Here is a 17,303-nt window from a genome sequence, read left to right as displayed (position 1 = left end):
ATTACATATGTATATCCTAACCACAATCTAGGCTGCTTGTATGATTTACCACACCAATTTCACCTCTGTACTGTAGCATGACCTGCAGATTAATTTACTTGCAACAAAAACAGACGCCCTTTTAGAAAAACTTTCAATTACAGCCTATAAATATATTTCATTGTGTGCACCCACGCCGTGCACAGACCTTACAAATACAACATACGTTAACCCATTAATCATACCAGAAACAATTTCATATTTACCAGAGCGTGACAAAAAATCCCACACCATCGCACTTTCAAAGCCGTTACTTCACTTGCAAAAACAATATCATATCTTTACATGCCGAACAACAATTATCACTTAAAACTAAAACTGCATATGAATACCACATACTTAAAACATGCTGGTGACTTTAAAATACAGGTATATAAAATAACATGACCAAATATCTTCTAAAAACGTCTGATTTCCCAGCAGAGAAACAGAAGGAAACATTATTACGATACAGACACACAAGTTCATTTCATCTCGCATACCAAAGATTCACTCCCTTTTTCCTTTTCTCAGAAAAACATCTAATTTATAGCGTACGACATACATATAAAATTTACCAGATTACCCTATCACCAAATCCAAAATGCATTCTTTATTTTTCCGAAACCCCACAAAATGGCCACTTTTGCAGGGTTTGAGACAATCATTTTCAAATAATACATTCTGTTCCTGGTCCAAAGTAAATCTGTTACACGCATACCACAGTGAGAACCTACAGACCATCACACATTATGCATCTCAATATACAAAATTTCAGTTTTGTTACTGCAAGCAAACAAAAAAAATCTTACAAACGGAGACAGGATTTCTTTTCTCTCTTTTTTTTTTTCTTTTCTGAGCTATGTGCGCGCTCAGTGGTGGCCCCCCTTCTTTGCCTGCTACATTCTTTAACACAGAGATTTCTCTATTTATCAAACAGCAGTACTTACTGACAGTGTTTTAAAAAATATTTCTGTCTTTTGCAGAAACTATTAACTCTTCTTTTCTTTTACCTTATACATGTAATTTTCTCTGTGCAATCTTATCTATGAGCAGTTCCCCTTTCTCAATACAATAATAGCCACAATAATAACATGCACAGCCACTTAATATTTTCTACGCACAGCATCATTTTATATAGCAGCAAAAGCAAGCATCAGATATCAACATGAGCTTCAGGTGGGTAACAAAACTCTATTATGGGAATGAATATGGGAAACTTCAACACACATGAGACTTACTCACTTCACTGCCAAGTTCGCCCGGAGTAGCTTATCTTAAAAGCTCCCCGTCAACTGGCATTCATATATTACTTGCGCGCTTATCACCGACAGGACTCACAATACCTGTCGTGTCCCAGCACAGGACTGATTACCTGTCTGGAGGGGTATCACAACTGCCGGCAGGACTCTAACCTCCGCAAACCTGTGCTTCAACCACAGGAACCCCTTTAACCTTATATCATTATCATATATTACACCTTTTTTTTTTTTTCAAAACACAAACAACTAAATTTAGGTTCAGATTCACAGAAGGAAAGCATGGTAAAAGCACTCATACTTACGCACTGCGAATCCCACCGCTGCCACCAAGAATTGTAAGGTGTATAATCCCACGGGGGGGTGTCAGCGCAGGCCAAAGCCTGGGGCCTAGTGTACCACCTGAGGCATATGTAGATTATCTGATAAGGGCCCCTTAGAATGACTCAGACCACGCAGCATTATGATCGAAAGCCAATTCTGTTTATTGCACAGTGCAAGCCTTTCTTATAGTGACATACAGGGTTAAGGGGATGACACGTTAGGACCGCATCATCTTACACAGTTATACAGAGCAATTTACAAGGAAAAACTGGAACATGAGTTTCTCATAACAATATTTACAGAGTCATAACAAACTACCATCTGCAGAGACAACCGAGTGTCTGAAGCCTCTTGTTTACATTATCTTATTCTATCTTACTTCTAGGCATTAGGCCAGGGTACATTGGCAAGGCCGAATAGCTAAAGAAACTCATAACATGCATATAATTCTCACTGCATAATACCCCAGTATAATAAAGTCTATTCATTACAAAATGGCTGCGAGGAACAAGATGGCTGCGAAGAACAAGATGGCTGCCATCAGGTTCATATTACCCCTAACAATGGGCATCCTGCTCCATCCCATTTACCTTTGATGACGACGTAACCTGTTTGACCAAAAATGAATATGGAAGTTGGATGTTCCTTACCAAGCGGGAAAGGGTGGTATTTGAACTATCAGAAGAAGAGACAATTACCTGTGACATCCCTTCCTCCACTGTACATTGTGTAACTAAAGATTTTTGTTATGCTGCAGTGACCAGGAAAGACTGTAAGGAGTCTAAGGAGGATGAGAGCTGGACAATTGTTTTACAGGATGAGAACTTAATATTTGAACTGCAAGAAGGGGTTGGGTTGATTTGTGAAAATCCCAGTATGACTTCCACTTCCCCAAAACTAACAGTGGGGATTCAGGAATGCATTTTAGGTTGTAAAACATCCATTGATACACAGGTTCGTGCTGTAATGGTAAACATATCATACACTGATGGGGAACCAGAGGGACTGACATATGTGTGTAAATATACAGGAAAAGAGTCATCTGAACCTCTTTTAATGTATATCAGGAGACCTGTAATGGATGGGAAATTATTAAACAACCGACACAAGGGAAAGAGGGACCATGCACGGCGCCGTCTAGGCTCCCTGCATGCCTCCTCATGGGAACTTGATAATACCTTTGTAAAAACTGCCAAAGATGTGTTTAATGTGACAAATTTTCAGGGACCATGTTGGGTATGTGGGTTTGTGCCTCACAGGCAGACTAGGGGTTACCCTTATCTAGGTGTACCTTTAACCATGAGTATGCTTGCCGATATGATTGGGAATAAGACTGTGTGGAATTTTACAGGTCTTAACACACCAGGCAGGGATGACTTGCTGGATAAGTTGCATCTAGCTAATAATGTGACTGCAGGTGCTATTATGTTTCAAAATCTAGATGGGGATATATATAGTACTAATAACCTAACCCAGCTACCTGACATAATAATGTTAATGTATAACATAGGACGGCTAGTTAAAAATAGGACAGGGGTATTCAACATTAAACTGAAATTCTATGACTTCTCATATTTGACATATGCCCATGAGAAATGGAAGACTAAGTTTGGTGAGCCCAGAGACCTTATTAAAGACTGGTACCAACTCAATAGGGAAACACTAGCAGGTAACACACGGACTAAGGATGGGAGGAAGCGACTGAATAGGATATGTCCTCCTTTTGTTAAACTGCCAGTGGGATATTATTGGTTGTGTGGGAGGTGGGCAGTAAAGGTAATACCTTGCACCCATTATGGCCCATGCTTTTTAGGATATATATTCCCTGCTTTTAACATAACCACCACGCTTCCACCACCTATATTGCATAGAACACGAAGATACCTTGACCTGGACAAAATACACAATGGAGTTAAAATTAGTGAAGGTATGCGCCTGCTTGCAACATTTGTCCCTCATTATGGGGCTGCTACAGCCCTCACTAGATTAAACACGCTAGCTGATTTAGTAGATGAAGCTTTTAACGTAACTGGGGATGCAATAAAGCTTTTAGCATTGGAACAGGAACAAATTAGGATGGTGGCATTACAGAATAGAATGGCTCTAGACTACCTCCTAGCTGCAGAAGGAGGAGTTTGCCAAAGAATCCACCAGCAATGCTGTGTGTACATAGAAGACAATACAGGTAAAATCAAACATGACCTACACAGACTAGAAGAAGTGCAAAAGCACATACGTGAGGTACATGATGATTCATTTAGCAAATGGCTTAAAGACTTTGACTGGACTTTTGGACTGGGGGGATGGCTTGGAAGCTTAGGCAAGATTATAGTTAAATGGCTATTAATAAGTCTGGCTTGCTTGTGTGGGATATTCATTATAGTAAAAATGTTTGGATGTTTCTGTAATACATTAGGTAGGATGTGTTTTAAACCAAAAGACAATATTACTTGAGTGTTTTAATTATTAAGGTATGTGTTTAGAAACAAGCAAGGTGTCACATGACCAAGGGGTGGAACCCCCTACGTCAATCTGACTGCTGAACATTCCTCCTGTGCCGATGTAAGGAAAGTGGTTGCAGTAATTGCTCATATAACACTTGCTTAAACTTGTGTGACTTTGCCTTTAAGAGAGTGAAAGCATAAGACACTTGCACTAACTTGTGTGACTTTGCCTTTAAGAGAGTGTGCCTTTAACAGAGTAAAAGACATTAATTAACTTCAAGTAGATGACAGTGAATTTCGCTAAGTCATGCTACAAGTGGTAAACAACCGATGGAGGCTGATGATAAGAAGTCAAAACCCAGACAGAACAAGGGTGCAACCTTGGCAGGGGTTACTTACTGACATTCAGGAACATCTTGATAACACATTGGTATAGGGGCTAATGCCTAGTAATATTGTTAAACGATGAATTATTATTAATTGCAATAGGCTAAGTAATATCAATTGCAATAGGCTAAGTAATAAAGCCATTATGATGTTTAGCTATTAATTATATCTATGGAAAGATTGTTAAAACTATTATTGATGTATTTGACAGAAGTAACTGCATAAGACCACATAATCAGATATATAATGTTAAGCAGAAAAACATGTTTGTTTGAAACTAAAGATGACGGCATCGCAGTTTAGTAATACGTCAGAGATAGTACCTGGGCATGCCCTGATAAGCTTGGTTGAGGCTAAGACAGACTGGCCAGATGTCTTGGGCCATAGCCAACCTCAGAGGGAGCGGTCTCAGGATCTGTGGAGTTGTGCCAAAACTGTTACACAAGTAAACAGTATAAAGAGGGGTACATCTAGGCAATCTGATCATGTCTGAGTCTGAGAGTCTGAGAGTCTGAGTGTCTGAGCGTCAGTGTATTTTTGGTGTGTGTATTGAGTGTATTTTTTGGGCCTGTGGATGGACGCATCTTCAGTGTTGTTTCCCGCTGATCGCCTGTTTTTCTCCTGGTCCAAGATTGCCCAGATGTCCCCTCCCATTGCGCCCCAGAAGCGGCAGGATAGGATGATGCAACCAGGGATCACGGTGATGTATTATTTGATTGTTTGAACCTAGCTAGAATTGTTTTAGTGGTAATACAACATAAGATTGTTATCAGTCGTTGCGCAGGCAACTCAATGTAACTGAAAGCTGCATAGATGATTATATGAGTATTGCAATTGCATAGAGTGTTATAATCAGGAACAGTGGTTTGTGGTATTTCGTTGTTATAATTATGTGCAGAATAAAACCATTATTGTTATCATAAGATTGCAGAAAACCTGTGTCAGTCATTTCCTTGCTGAAAAGTGATATATGATAACATCATATCCTGAAAAAGAATCTCATAACAGCCGAGAAACCTGAAGGAGCCTGTCCCGCAAGTTTGCAGTGCCACATTCATTATCATGGCGAGAGTAACTCCTGAAAAACCCTTACGGAGCACTTAGACCCAGCAGAGAAACAACGGCTATGTTTACTTTGAAATTACTACTCCGGGAAACCGGAGTAGGCTTGGACATCGGCCTCAGCGTAGTGGTGGCCTAAGGTGGGATCCCGCCATACCAACATTGAACACTCAGGTACTGCTGTCGTTAAGGACCTGCAGGCTGGATTCCTCATGTTGCATCTACATGGTGCGGAGCTCTTTCGATCCGGGAGGCCCCTCTTCTTGTTCGCTCTCAGATCTACATTATACGGCTGATGGACATTGGCATTGTCAGATCTGAGGTACTGCTGTGGATTGTTATATTGAGCAGATTATGGGCTATCTGCAGCTTGGTCCAAATAGGGACAATTCTTGTGTGCTATCGAGGGAGATTTCACAGGACTCTTGCCATTATACTAGCCTGAGGGAACTCACTATAAAAGGGATGGAGTAGGGTGATGCGAACGCTACGCTATTGAAGTCATAGTCTCCTGCTCCCACATAAGCCTTTCTTGTACCTGTGTTTGCTGGACATTTCTATAAGAATATTACAGTTGGCTGCTTTTGGCTGTTGAGCTGGATTTAAATGTCGTATAGTATAATTACATGCAGCCATTATATATGATAGATGCTTTTTAGCACCCAGTAATAGGATTTAAGTACATACCACTCACTATCTGCTGATAACTCTAGTATTGTATGCATAAACTGTTATTTTACCAGTCCTCTACTTTATATACCTTCAATGACTTGTTATATGCTCTCTGACTGTCCTTGCATTTTATATAGTATAACCATGCTGTCCTAAGACACACTTTCATCGAAATTAGGTGAGGAGCGTCTAATCCCTGTAATGTAATACAACTAGCTTTATTCTCCTTTACTATTACTTATTTAAGTAGCACAACCCTTATGTTAGCTATATCAGCAAGTATACTTAATTGCTCTCAAGTGTCTGAACGATACTAATAGCTTGGACCTATTATGTTTACCTCATAACTCTAACAGTATTAACGCGACAAATATAGATGAAACTGCCTGCATGTCTTTACTAGAGTAGTTTTCCTAGTTTATAAAGGCTCTTCTCTATGTTATCTTGCTGGTTTACAATACCTGGATGTTTGTGATTACTTTAGGTATGGTAGGCCTATTGACATTGGGTGTGTGTCGCATCCACAAACCCCCCTAAGTGACAAACTTTCCTCACCAATGTTTATTTAATGTTTTCCTATTTCAGTGGGACGATTCATGTAACAGTTAAATCTCTGTGGTGGTTTATAATGTTTGTGCATACCTCATTTACTAATCCAGTGCGCAGGACGAATTAGAGATACATAAGACCCCTAATACATTAACTAGGGGCTTACTGTTAGCTCCATTTTATATATATATTCTTAGATAATTGTTCTTTCTATGTGGCAGATATTATTAGGACAAGCTACCTGTTCCCATTGGACCCCTCTCCTCCCTTTCCCGCCGGTACTTATTACCTGCGGATCATATCCCTATTCCTTTTGCCCACATCGCTTAAAGCTAGCATATCCCTAGGAGAGGGGATCATTCAACCTATGTCCTCTCCTTTGTATTTATAACATAGCCCCATAAGAACTGCCATCTTATAAGATCATTATTATATACAAAAACTCCAAGGCCCTTGAGTGTTTACTTATATTATATTTTCACGGACTCCGCCCCCCCACTCACCCCCCCTTACTATCTCTTTTTCCTTGCCTTTTTCCTGAAAAAGGGCATTTAGCTCTTTTTCAGCCCAAACCCTAAGCTAAAATTAAAACCCACCCAATAAACCCTTAAAAAAACCTAACACTAACCCCCGAAGATCCACTTACAGTTTTTGAAGACCGGACATCCATCCTTAACGAATCTGAGAGAAGTCTTCATCCAGATGGCAAGAAGTGGTCCTCCAGGCGGGCAGAAGTCTTCATCCAGACGGCATCTTCTATCTTCATCCTTCCGACGTGGAGCGGCTCCATCTTCAAGACATCCAGGGCAGAGCATCCTCTTCTGACGACGGCTACTGAAGGATGAAGGTTCCTTTAAGGCAGTGATTTTCAACCTTTTTTTTGCCGTGGCACACTTTTTTACATAAAAAAATCCTGCAGCACACCACCATCCCAAAATTTTACAAAATCACACATTGTAGCCTAATACAGTATATATACAGTATTTATATATATATATATATATATATATATATATATATATATATATATATACACTGTACTGTGCTGTCATGCCATGCCTCCTACAAACTATACATGACATATTGACATTCATTCACAAACAATCATAATGATTGTCTGTGAATGAATGTCAATATCATGGTTGTAAATGATGCCTGATGAGCCTGTCACATACCAACCAATATTTCAAAATTTGAAAGAGGGACACCCCTGCACTGTTGTCAATCTGCCGCGGCACACCTGAGGATCTCTCACGGCACACTAGTGTGCCACGGCACACTGGTTGAAAAACACTGCTTTAAGGGACGTCATCCAAGATGGTGTCCCTTAAATTCCGATTGGCTGATAGAATTCTATCAGCCAATCGGAATTAAAGGTGAAAAAATCCTATTGGCTGATTAGATCAGCTAATAGTATTGAAGCTCAATCCTATTGGCCGATTGCATCAGCCAATAGGATTTTTTCACCTTTAATTCCGATGAAGATGGACCTGCTCCGTGCCGGATGGATGAAGATAGAAGATGCCGTCTGGATGAAGACTTCTGCCCGGTTGGATGAAGACTTCTGCCGGCTTCGTTGAGGATGGATGTCGGGTCTTCAAAAACTGTAAGTCGATCTTCTGGGGTTAGTGTTAGGTTTTTTTAAGGGTTTATTGGGTGGGTTTTATTTTTAGATTAGGGCTTTTGGGCGGAAAAAGAGCTAAATGCCCTTTTAAAGGGCAATGCCCATCCAAATGCCCTTTTCAGGGCAATGGGGAGCTTAGGTTTTTTTTAGTTATGATTTTAATTGGGGGGTTGGTTGTGTGGGTGGTGGGTTTTACTGTTGGGGGGGTTGTATTTTTTTTTACAGGTAAAAGAGCTGATTTCTTTAGGGCAATGCCCCGCAAATGGCCCTTTTAAGGGCTATTGGTATTTTAGTTTAGGCTAGGGTTTTTTTTTTATTTTGGGGGGACTTTTTTATTTTGATAGGGCTATTAGATTAGGTGTAATTAGTTTAAATATCTGATAATTTCTTTTTTATTTTGTGTAATTTATTGGTTTTTTTTTTTGTAATTTAGGTAATTGTATTTAATAAATGTAATTTATTTAATTGTAGTGTAAGGTTAGGTGTTAGTGTAACTCAAGTAAGGTTTTATTTTACAGGTACATTTTTATTTATTTTAGCTAGGTAGTTAGTAAATAGTTAATAACTATTTACTAACTATTCTACCTAGTTAAATAAATACAAACTTACCTGTAAAATAAAAATAAACCCTAAGCTAGCTACAATGTAACTATTAGTTATATTGTAGCTATCTTAGGGTTTATTTTACAGGTAAGTATTTAGTTTTAAATAGGAATTATTTAGGTAATGATAGTAATTTTTATTTAGATTTATTTTAATTATATTTAAGTTAGGGGGTGTTAGGGTTAGACTTAGGTTTAGGGGTTAATAAATTTAGTATAGTGACGGTGACGGGGGCGGCAGATTAGCGGTTAATAAATGTAGGTAGGTGGCGGTGATGTTAGGGGTGGCAGATTAGGGGTTAATAATATTTAACTAGTGTTTGTGATGCGGGAGTGCGGCAGTTTAGGGGCTAATATGTTTATTATAGTGGCGGCGATGTCCGGAGCAGCAGGTTAGAGGTTAATAATTTTATTTTAGTGTTTGCGATGTGGGAGGGCCTCGGTTTAAGGGTTAATAGGTAGTTTATGGGTGTTAGTGTACTTTTTAGCACTTTAGTTAGGAGTTTTATGTTACACCTTTGTAGCGTAAAACCCATAACTACCGACTTTCAGTTTACGGTATGGATCTTGGCGGTATAGGGTGAACGCTCACCTTTTGGCCTCCCAGGCAGACTCTTAATACCAGCGCTATGGAAGTCCCATTGAAAAATAATTTTTTGAAAGCTGCGGTAATTACTGTACCTGCAAAACCCGTAATACCAGCCTTAACGCTGCTTTTTCACTCATACTGCAAAACTTGTAATCTAGCCGACAGTCTTCTCTGCCTGTGTCTTTGTTTTTTATTTTTGTTATGTTCTAAAATGCAAATAATAGTCTATATTACTTTAAAACAACAAATATTACCTTTCTGTCTATTGTACTGTACTATCTTTCTGAGGGCTCTGAAGTAAAGTGTTACAATTAGAGTTGGAGAGCAACGCTATGTGTGCTTGCGTTTTGGTGTTTTGTGCTATGGTTAACACAGATTCTCAAAAGCAGGTATTAACCATAGTGCAAACCTAAAAAGTCTCACAAAACACTGTAAGACTCATTAACACTGTCTAATAAAAATTATTTATTATTAATATTGCACAGAGAAGTTATAAGGGCTGAAAGTGCTTTTACATAGGGATCCATTGGAACAACTTTATTAACATATATAGCTCTCTAAATATATATGTACACAAATGTATACGTATATATTTATGTATTTAACTGTGTATATATGTATATTCATACATATTTACACATATAAACACATAAATATATATGTATACATTCATATACATATACATTGCTGTGTTGTTGCGATCGGGGTCACGCGAGCTGTGTCTGTGAGGCTGTCGGCATGAAAATGAGGCTCCATTCATGTCTATGGGGGAAAAAATCATCTGCAATTGTGCACGCTGTTGAGCGCAAGGAGGTGATCACAAGGGAGCGATATTTGTGCTCCCAACCTTTAATCTCATGCTCAGTCTTGCCCATGGAAATAACAAAACTGAGAGGAGATTACTGGTTCGCCGAAGCGCAAATATGCGCTCAACTTGTTATATAGCCCTATATGTCATATTTGGTTAGCCAGTGACATAAAAATAATTAAAACATTTACTGAGATATTCTAGTGTCTGGAATGCTGTTAGGGATGTGTATTGCGTAATACCTGTTGACCATCAGCCACTTGACAGGTTTATAATAGGGTCTGGAAGTGACAATAAACTCAGTCCAGCAAAGAAAATAAATTGCCTCTGATCAATAAAAATTACTGAAGCTTCATTTTTGGATATTCACCAGACTTTACTGAAAGAATATATGTTCACTTCAGTCACTCAAATTAATTCTCTTTTTAACCAAAAGCAAGGAAATATCTTAACCCACAACATCCCAGAAACTAGTTACTTCAGAATATTATCATGACTATTTTTTGTTTTGGTATGTCTATGGGTGTATGGATTGATCATTCTTGTAAATTCAGAGGATATGTGTACATTAGAAGGTACAGTTTATCCAAATACTACATCACTTTTTCAACAATAAAACGATGTAAAGAATCAAGATCTAAAACCATTTTTTAAGGATGACAAGAAACAAAATAAAGTGTAGACCACGGCCATTAATAGAGATCATCCAAATGTCTTTCTGAAAGACACCACACTTTAAGAATTGCTTGATGCACCAGTCAGACAATCTTTGTAACAGCCATGATTCTGTAAAATAGCTACTTACCCGTAATATGGTAATATCCCTTCTACGTTCCTAGCATAAGATTGCTTGAGAAGCAATGACCCCTCGAAGATAGACACTAATGTTTAACCTCCCGGGCTATTTTTTTAAATGTGACCTGCTCGCTATTGTATTTTTTTTTAATATTTAGCAACCATCATGTTTGATATGTTTTTCTTTCCTAAGACATGGAGAGTCTACAACGTCATTCCAATTACTAGTGGGATATTCAACTCCTGGCCAACAGGAGGAGGCAAAGAGCACCCCAGCAATGCTGTTAAATGTACCCATAATCCCCAGTCATTCTCTTTGCCTCTGTCAATGGAGGTTGTGCGAAGTCAGTGTCTGAAGATAATTTGTCCTTTTATGGGTATTTTTCCCTGCAAGCAAGGACTGGGGTCTCGCTGTGTCCACGTCAATCTCTTGAGTAAGAGTAGTGGTGGATTTTAGCAGTTAGAAGGAGGTGAGATAGTCCTTACTTTACTTCAAGTTTGCTACCCCTTTGTTGAAAGCCAGGGTTGGTGATTCTGATCTTTCTCTTACTACAGGTCCATGACAGGGAGCGCAGTGCCTGCCACACCTATGTAGCTGCTTTCTGCCCTGCAGCCAGATCCACAGGTAAGTGTCTCTTCCTTTCTAGGTTAGAAAGGACAGCACTCAAGAGGTTAAACCTCCAGTGGATCTCTTTATGGGACAGAGTTACCCTACTGTCTTGGGGTACAGTGTTGGGGCAGATTTTTATTGGGTCATGGATAATAGTTGGCACTTTAGGTATGAGGATGAGAGACTTTAGGGGTTAATCTCCTTAATTATTGGCAGTATATGTGTCTTATTAATGTTATATTGCAACCAGCGGTCAAGTCCAGTGGGAACACATGGGAACGGAGCTCCTGCACTATTTTTGCAGAGGGAACTAAGTTCCCTCTGGACAGGGAATAGAAACACTTCAGTAAACACTGTTGTTGTTGGTGGGAGGAGCTGGAGAACAGTCTGGTTAAAGGGATAGTAAGATCCTCTAGTAATAGGCTTAACAATTCCTACAATACACTAAATGCAAGCCTGTCAGCGGTCCTGCTGTGTGATTACCCCGCACTGTGTGGAACACATGGTGCTTACATTTCTGTGAGGCTTGCTCTGGGGTTATTTAGCTCCCTTCAGCAGAAAAAGGACTATTGCACCTAAAGTGGGTGAGACAGAGGAAGAGTCTCAGGCCCAAAGGCAACCTTTCAACCCTTCACTGGTTTTAATTTTCATTAACCAAAGTGTCTAGATTATATTCATATAAATACAGTGTGTGTGTGTATATAAGTGTTTGTATGTGTATAAAACAATAATACATTTTGGGGGGGTGGAAGTCTTGGTGAGTTCCCACACTTTTATTTGTAGGACTATTTGGGAGTTTTTATTATCGTTGCTGAATTTCAATTTTCATCAGCAGAGAGAGCTAATGGTTGTTATTAGCTTATGCAGCCGTAGGAACAAACGGCTTTTAATAGCTTATGCAGCAGTTTGTTTGTTTTTTTGTGCCAGTATGTGTGGCGTAGTTTCTGTTAGCGTCACGTGTCACGTGTCCTCCGCATTTCCGGTTTTATGGAGTGGACTTTTGTGAGCTCAGAAAGCCGGTCTGCAGTTTGAAGAGAGGTGTCTGCTTCGTTATTCACCGATTGGACTATCTTTAGTGGCTCTAGATTCGTTCACCTGACAGTTCACAGACTCTTCTGCTTGCTAGTGGGATTTTAACACTGGTCCATTAGGAGCTTAAGATAGTTTGTCTGAAGTTAATTTACATTAATATTTTACACTTTATTATTTACTATTTTTACAATAAAGAAAGTAAAAGATTTATTTTCAATTTTTTATTTAGTTCCAGTTCTGGTTATTGCTAGTGGGACCTGTCCTTTGTATTATGGAACAGGATCAGCCTATCTCTCTGGATAAATGTTTGCTATGCTTAGAGAATCAGATTGCTCTACTTATGCAGTTTTGTTCTTCATGCAGGGCCGGTGCTAGACTATTTTGCACCCTAGGCAAGACCAGCTTCTTGCACCCCCCCCCCCCTCCACCACCAAAATTTTTTTAACACAACAAAACATGAAACTGTGAGAAAAAATAATAATTTTCAAGAATAAGTGCCATAAGATGCCAAAAGCACCATTATTAAAGGCAAAATATAAAATTGGATAGGGTGATTTGGGGGATGTGTGATGTGTGTGTGTGTGTAGGGCAGGTAGGGTGAACAGGGGGCTGTTTGTTTAAGAGGGGCAACTAGGGTGAGCTGGGGGCTGTGTGTGTATGTGTGTGAGAGATAGGCAGATAGGGTGAGCTGGGGTCTGTGTGTGTGTGTGTGTGTGTAGGGCAGGTAGGGTGAGCAAGGGCTGTGTGTGTGAGAAGGAGAGGTAGGTGTGGTGAACAAGGGGCAGTGTATGTGTGTGAGAGACAGGCAGATAGGGTGAGCTGGGGTCTGTGTGTGTGTGTAGGACAGGTAGGGTGAGCAGGGGGCTGTGTGTGTGAGAGGGAGAGGCAGGTAGGGTGAGCAGGGGGCAGTGTATGTGTGTGAGAGACGGGCAGATAGGGTGAGCTGGGGTCTGTGTGTGTGTAGGACAGGTAAGGTGAGCAGGGGGCTGTGTGTGTGAGAGGGAGAGGCAGGTAGCGTGAGCAGGGGGCAGTGTATGTGTGTGAGAGACAGGCAGATATGGTGAGCTGGGGTCTGTGTGTGTGTAGGACAGGTAGGGTGAGCAGGGGGCTGTGTGTCTGAGAGGGAGAGGCAGGTAGGGTGAGCAGGGGGCAGTGTAGGTGTGTGAGAGACAGGCAAATAGGGTGAGCTGGGGTCTGTGTGTGTGTAGGGCAGGTAGGATGAGCAGGGGGCTGTGTGTGTGTAGGACAGGTAGGGTGAGCAGGGAGCTGTGTGTGTGAGAGGGAGAGGCAGGTAGGGTGAGCAGGGGGCAGTATAGGTGTGTGAGAGACAGGCAAATAGGGTGAGCTGGGGTCTGTGTGTGTGTAGGGCAGGTAGGGTGAGCAGGGGGCTGTGTTTGTGAGAGGGAGAAGCAGGTAGGGTGAACAGGGGGCTGTTTGTGTAAGAGAGGCAGCTAGGGTGAGCTGGGGGCTGTGTGTGTAAGCGTGTGAGAGACAAGCAGATAGGGTGAGCTGGGGTCTCTGTGTGTGTGTGTAGGGCAGGTAAGGTGAGCAGGGGGCTGTGTGTGTGAAATAATATGTGTTACCTTGGCGACTAAAGTATTTGTTCTCAGCACTGTGAAACTGTCTCTCCATCAAGAGATGTACCTTTGGTACATCATAAAAGTGCTAGTTCCTTCATAACAGGGAAAATATATAGAAAGTATAATCCATAACAAACAAACGTGCACAAACAAAGCCATTACAGTAGACCCCCTCCCCCTACCAGTATTACTTAACATTAATACAGACCAGGATCGTAATATTACTAAAATGAATATGAGCTAATACCTATATAAAACCCAATGGGCATGTAAGGTAATGCACTTATAGGTTTTTTGTTTGGTTGTTTTTTATTTTTAAGAGAAATTAAAAAAAAATGTATCACATTTACCATAAAGCAAACTAAAGCACTATTGTGGTTAATATTTTGCATGTTTACTATTTTCTAAATCAGTTCTTTCTATTAACTTGACACATTATATTGCCGTTGTCAGTGATGTCATAACTTCTGTGATGTCAAAGTTTGCCAAATAAGGATTATTTTATAATTCACATGTAAAATAATGTAATCTGTGTCCCAGTTACAAATGGCTACTGTATATTAAATTGTGAGTTATGTTATGCACGGTACTGCAGGTCTGTTTTTTTTTCTTTCTTTTCTTTTATGATCTAAAACAATTTTGCTGCCATATGACACCTCAATATTTCACCTAGTTATGGCATACAAAAAATAAAGATCCAAAGAGAAAACAAAAGTAAGAAACACCATAAAAAAATGACAAAAAAGTAATATACAGCTGCAGAATTTCTATTTAAAAAGACAAATGAACTTTCAGAACAGTTTGTTGCTTTCGTAGAAGTTAAATGTGATGCATTTTATTCCTGATAGATGTCCTGTGTAACAGTTTCTGACTCTCATGTAAGATGCATTGGCACTTGCCAGGGAAGAGATTTGGCCACTGTGGTTAAACAAAAAAATTCCAGACAATGACGATGAATAGGTTTGTTTAAACAACTGTAAATGAGCAAAATCATGATCTTACATTCATGTAATGTGAAAGCACCATTTTATTTTACTCTTAGATTCCAAGACACATTGAGGTATAGAGCAGTTCACTTGATAGTAACAGGACACACAAAAGTGGGGAACACAAAATAAAAGTTATAATGATGTAACAATGAAGACTTACCTTGAAGTTGTGTGCAAAGAGTTTCAGAGGCTGCCATGATACTGCACTTATTCTACCTCCCACCTTCACCCCAAGTGCCAGGAGCTCCTGGTGTTTCCTGCCCTTTTTAATCTTGTGGACAGCAACAGCATAGGTTTTCTCATTTTCCAGGCACAACCCATCAGACAGCATAGCATCTGAATCCCAGATCCATTCAGTTTCTTCCTGAGAGCCTTGTAGGCTGACAGTCACTAGGTTGGTTCCAGATTGGAAGCAGCTGCAGCCCAATTCTGCTGAGACCTCCAACATGTGACTTGAATGGGCTGTCGTGTGGGATGGATGGAGCTTCTGCATTTCAATAACTAGTGGCCCTGCTTTGTTTTACCTATAAAGACAGGCATGTGCCTGTACGGACACAGTAACCCTTTCACTTGCACTGCAAAGTACTGCACAAAGCGCACTCCTCAGCTGCAATACCCAGCAAGAACTTAACAAGGGACAGGAAGAGTCAGCTTTACACACTTGTGCGGCACAATACAGGTAGCCCTCAGTTTACGCCGGGGTTAGGTTCCAGAAGGAATGGTTGTAAATCGAAACCGTGTTTATAATGTAAGTCAATGGGAAGTGAGGGAGTTAGGTTCCAGGCCCCTCTTAAAATTGACATAAATAACACCTAATACATTATTTTTAAAGCTTTGAAATGAAAACTTTAAATGTGAAACAGCATTATTAACCTAATAAAATAGATTGTATCATCATCAAACTAAGTTTAATAAACAAAAACATTTGCTAAACCGCACCTGATAAAATTATCACACAAACACAGATTGTATCCTCATCAATCTAAGTTTAATGAACAAAAACAAAATAATCACACAACAGACTGTATCATCATCAATCTAAGTTTAATGAAGAAAAACGTTTTTTTTACTTGCATTTTTCTGCAGCTAAGGGAAGTGGCTGCTAGATCTTGTTCCTTTAAAAACGGCTCCATTGCTCAGGTCTGGTTATACACTGATAAATTTCAGCCTGCCTGTGTTTAATCACACAGCAGTCTGTATCATCATCAAACTAAGTTTAATGAACAAAAATGTTTTTTTACTTGCCTTTTTCTGCAAACAGTTCTCTGCATTGAGTCTGCAGCTAAGGGAAGTGGCTGCTAGATCTTGTTCCTTTGAAAGCTGATCCATTGATCATGTCTGGCTTGCTTTTCTTTGCATGTGTTTGCTGTGTCAGTATATTTATGAAAATCTTAGTAGTGCTCTCCAAATAATATATCAGCTTATGGCAGGGTCATAACACAATACAAATAATAATTACCCTTAAAAATAGAAACTTTACCAAAATGATCAAAATCGATAATTCAGTTACCAGAAATTTCTTGTTTCATCTCAGAAGACAGATAAGTAATATTTGCAATCAATAAGAAAGAGGTAGTCAGCTTGTTCAGAGAATGGTTTCAAAATGCCCAGCAGCAGATATCATCCAAAGTTAAACAGCCTTTTTTATATTTCCAGATTGGTAGTATTTAAAACTCCTGATATACTGCATTCATTCAGATATAGCATGTTACATTTCTGTGTATTTCTTCCTGAATACATGAATCCTGTCTATGTAGATCTGAAATAAAAATAAATGTTAATAATCACTTCTCTTCAGGTCCATAAACATCTATTCATGTTCTTAAACACACAGAGGCTAAGATATTCATGCTTTCAAAATATGCATGTATATATACAATACACATATACACATCCATTTCTATGCAGTATCTTGTATTTATTTTCCTAGTATATTTTATTTGAAATCTAAATACAGTT

This window comes from Bombina bombina, chromosome 3 (assembly GCF_027579735.1).
Source record: "Bombina bombina isolate aBomBom1 chromosome 3, aBomBom1.pri, whole genome shotgun sequence".
Taxonomy (NCBI): Eukaryota; Metazoa; Chordata; class Amphibia; order Anura; family Bombinatoridae; genus Bombina; species Bombina bombina.
The sequence above is the reverse complement of the archived record's forward strand: the minus strand, read 5'-3'. Positions refer to the sequence as shown.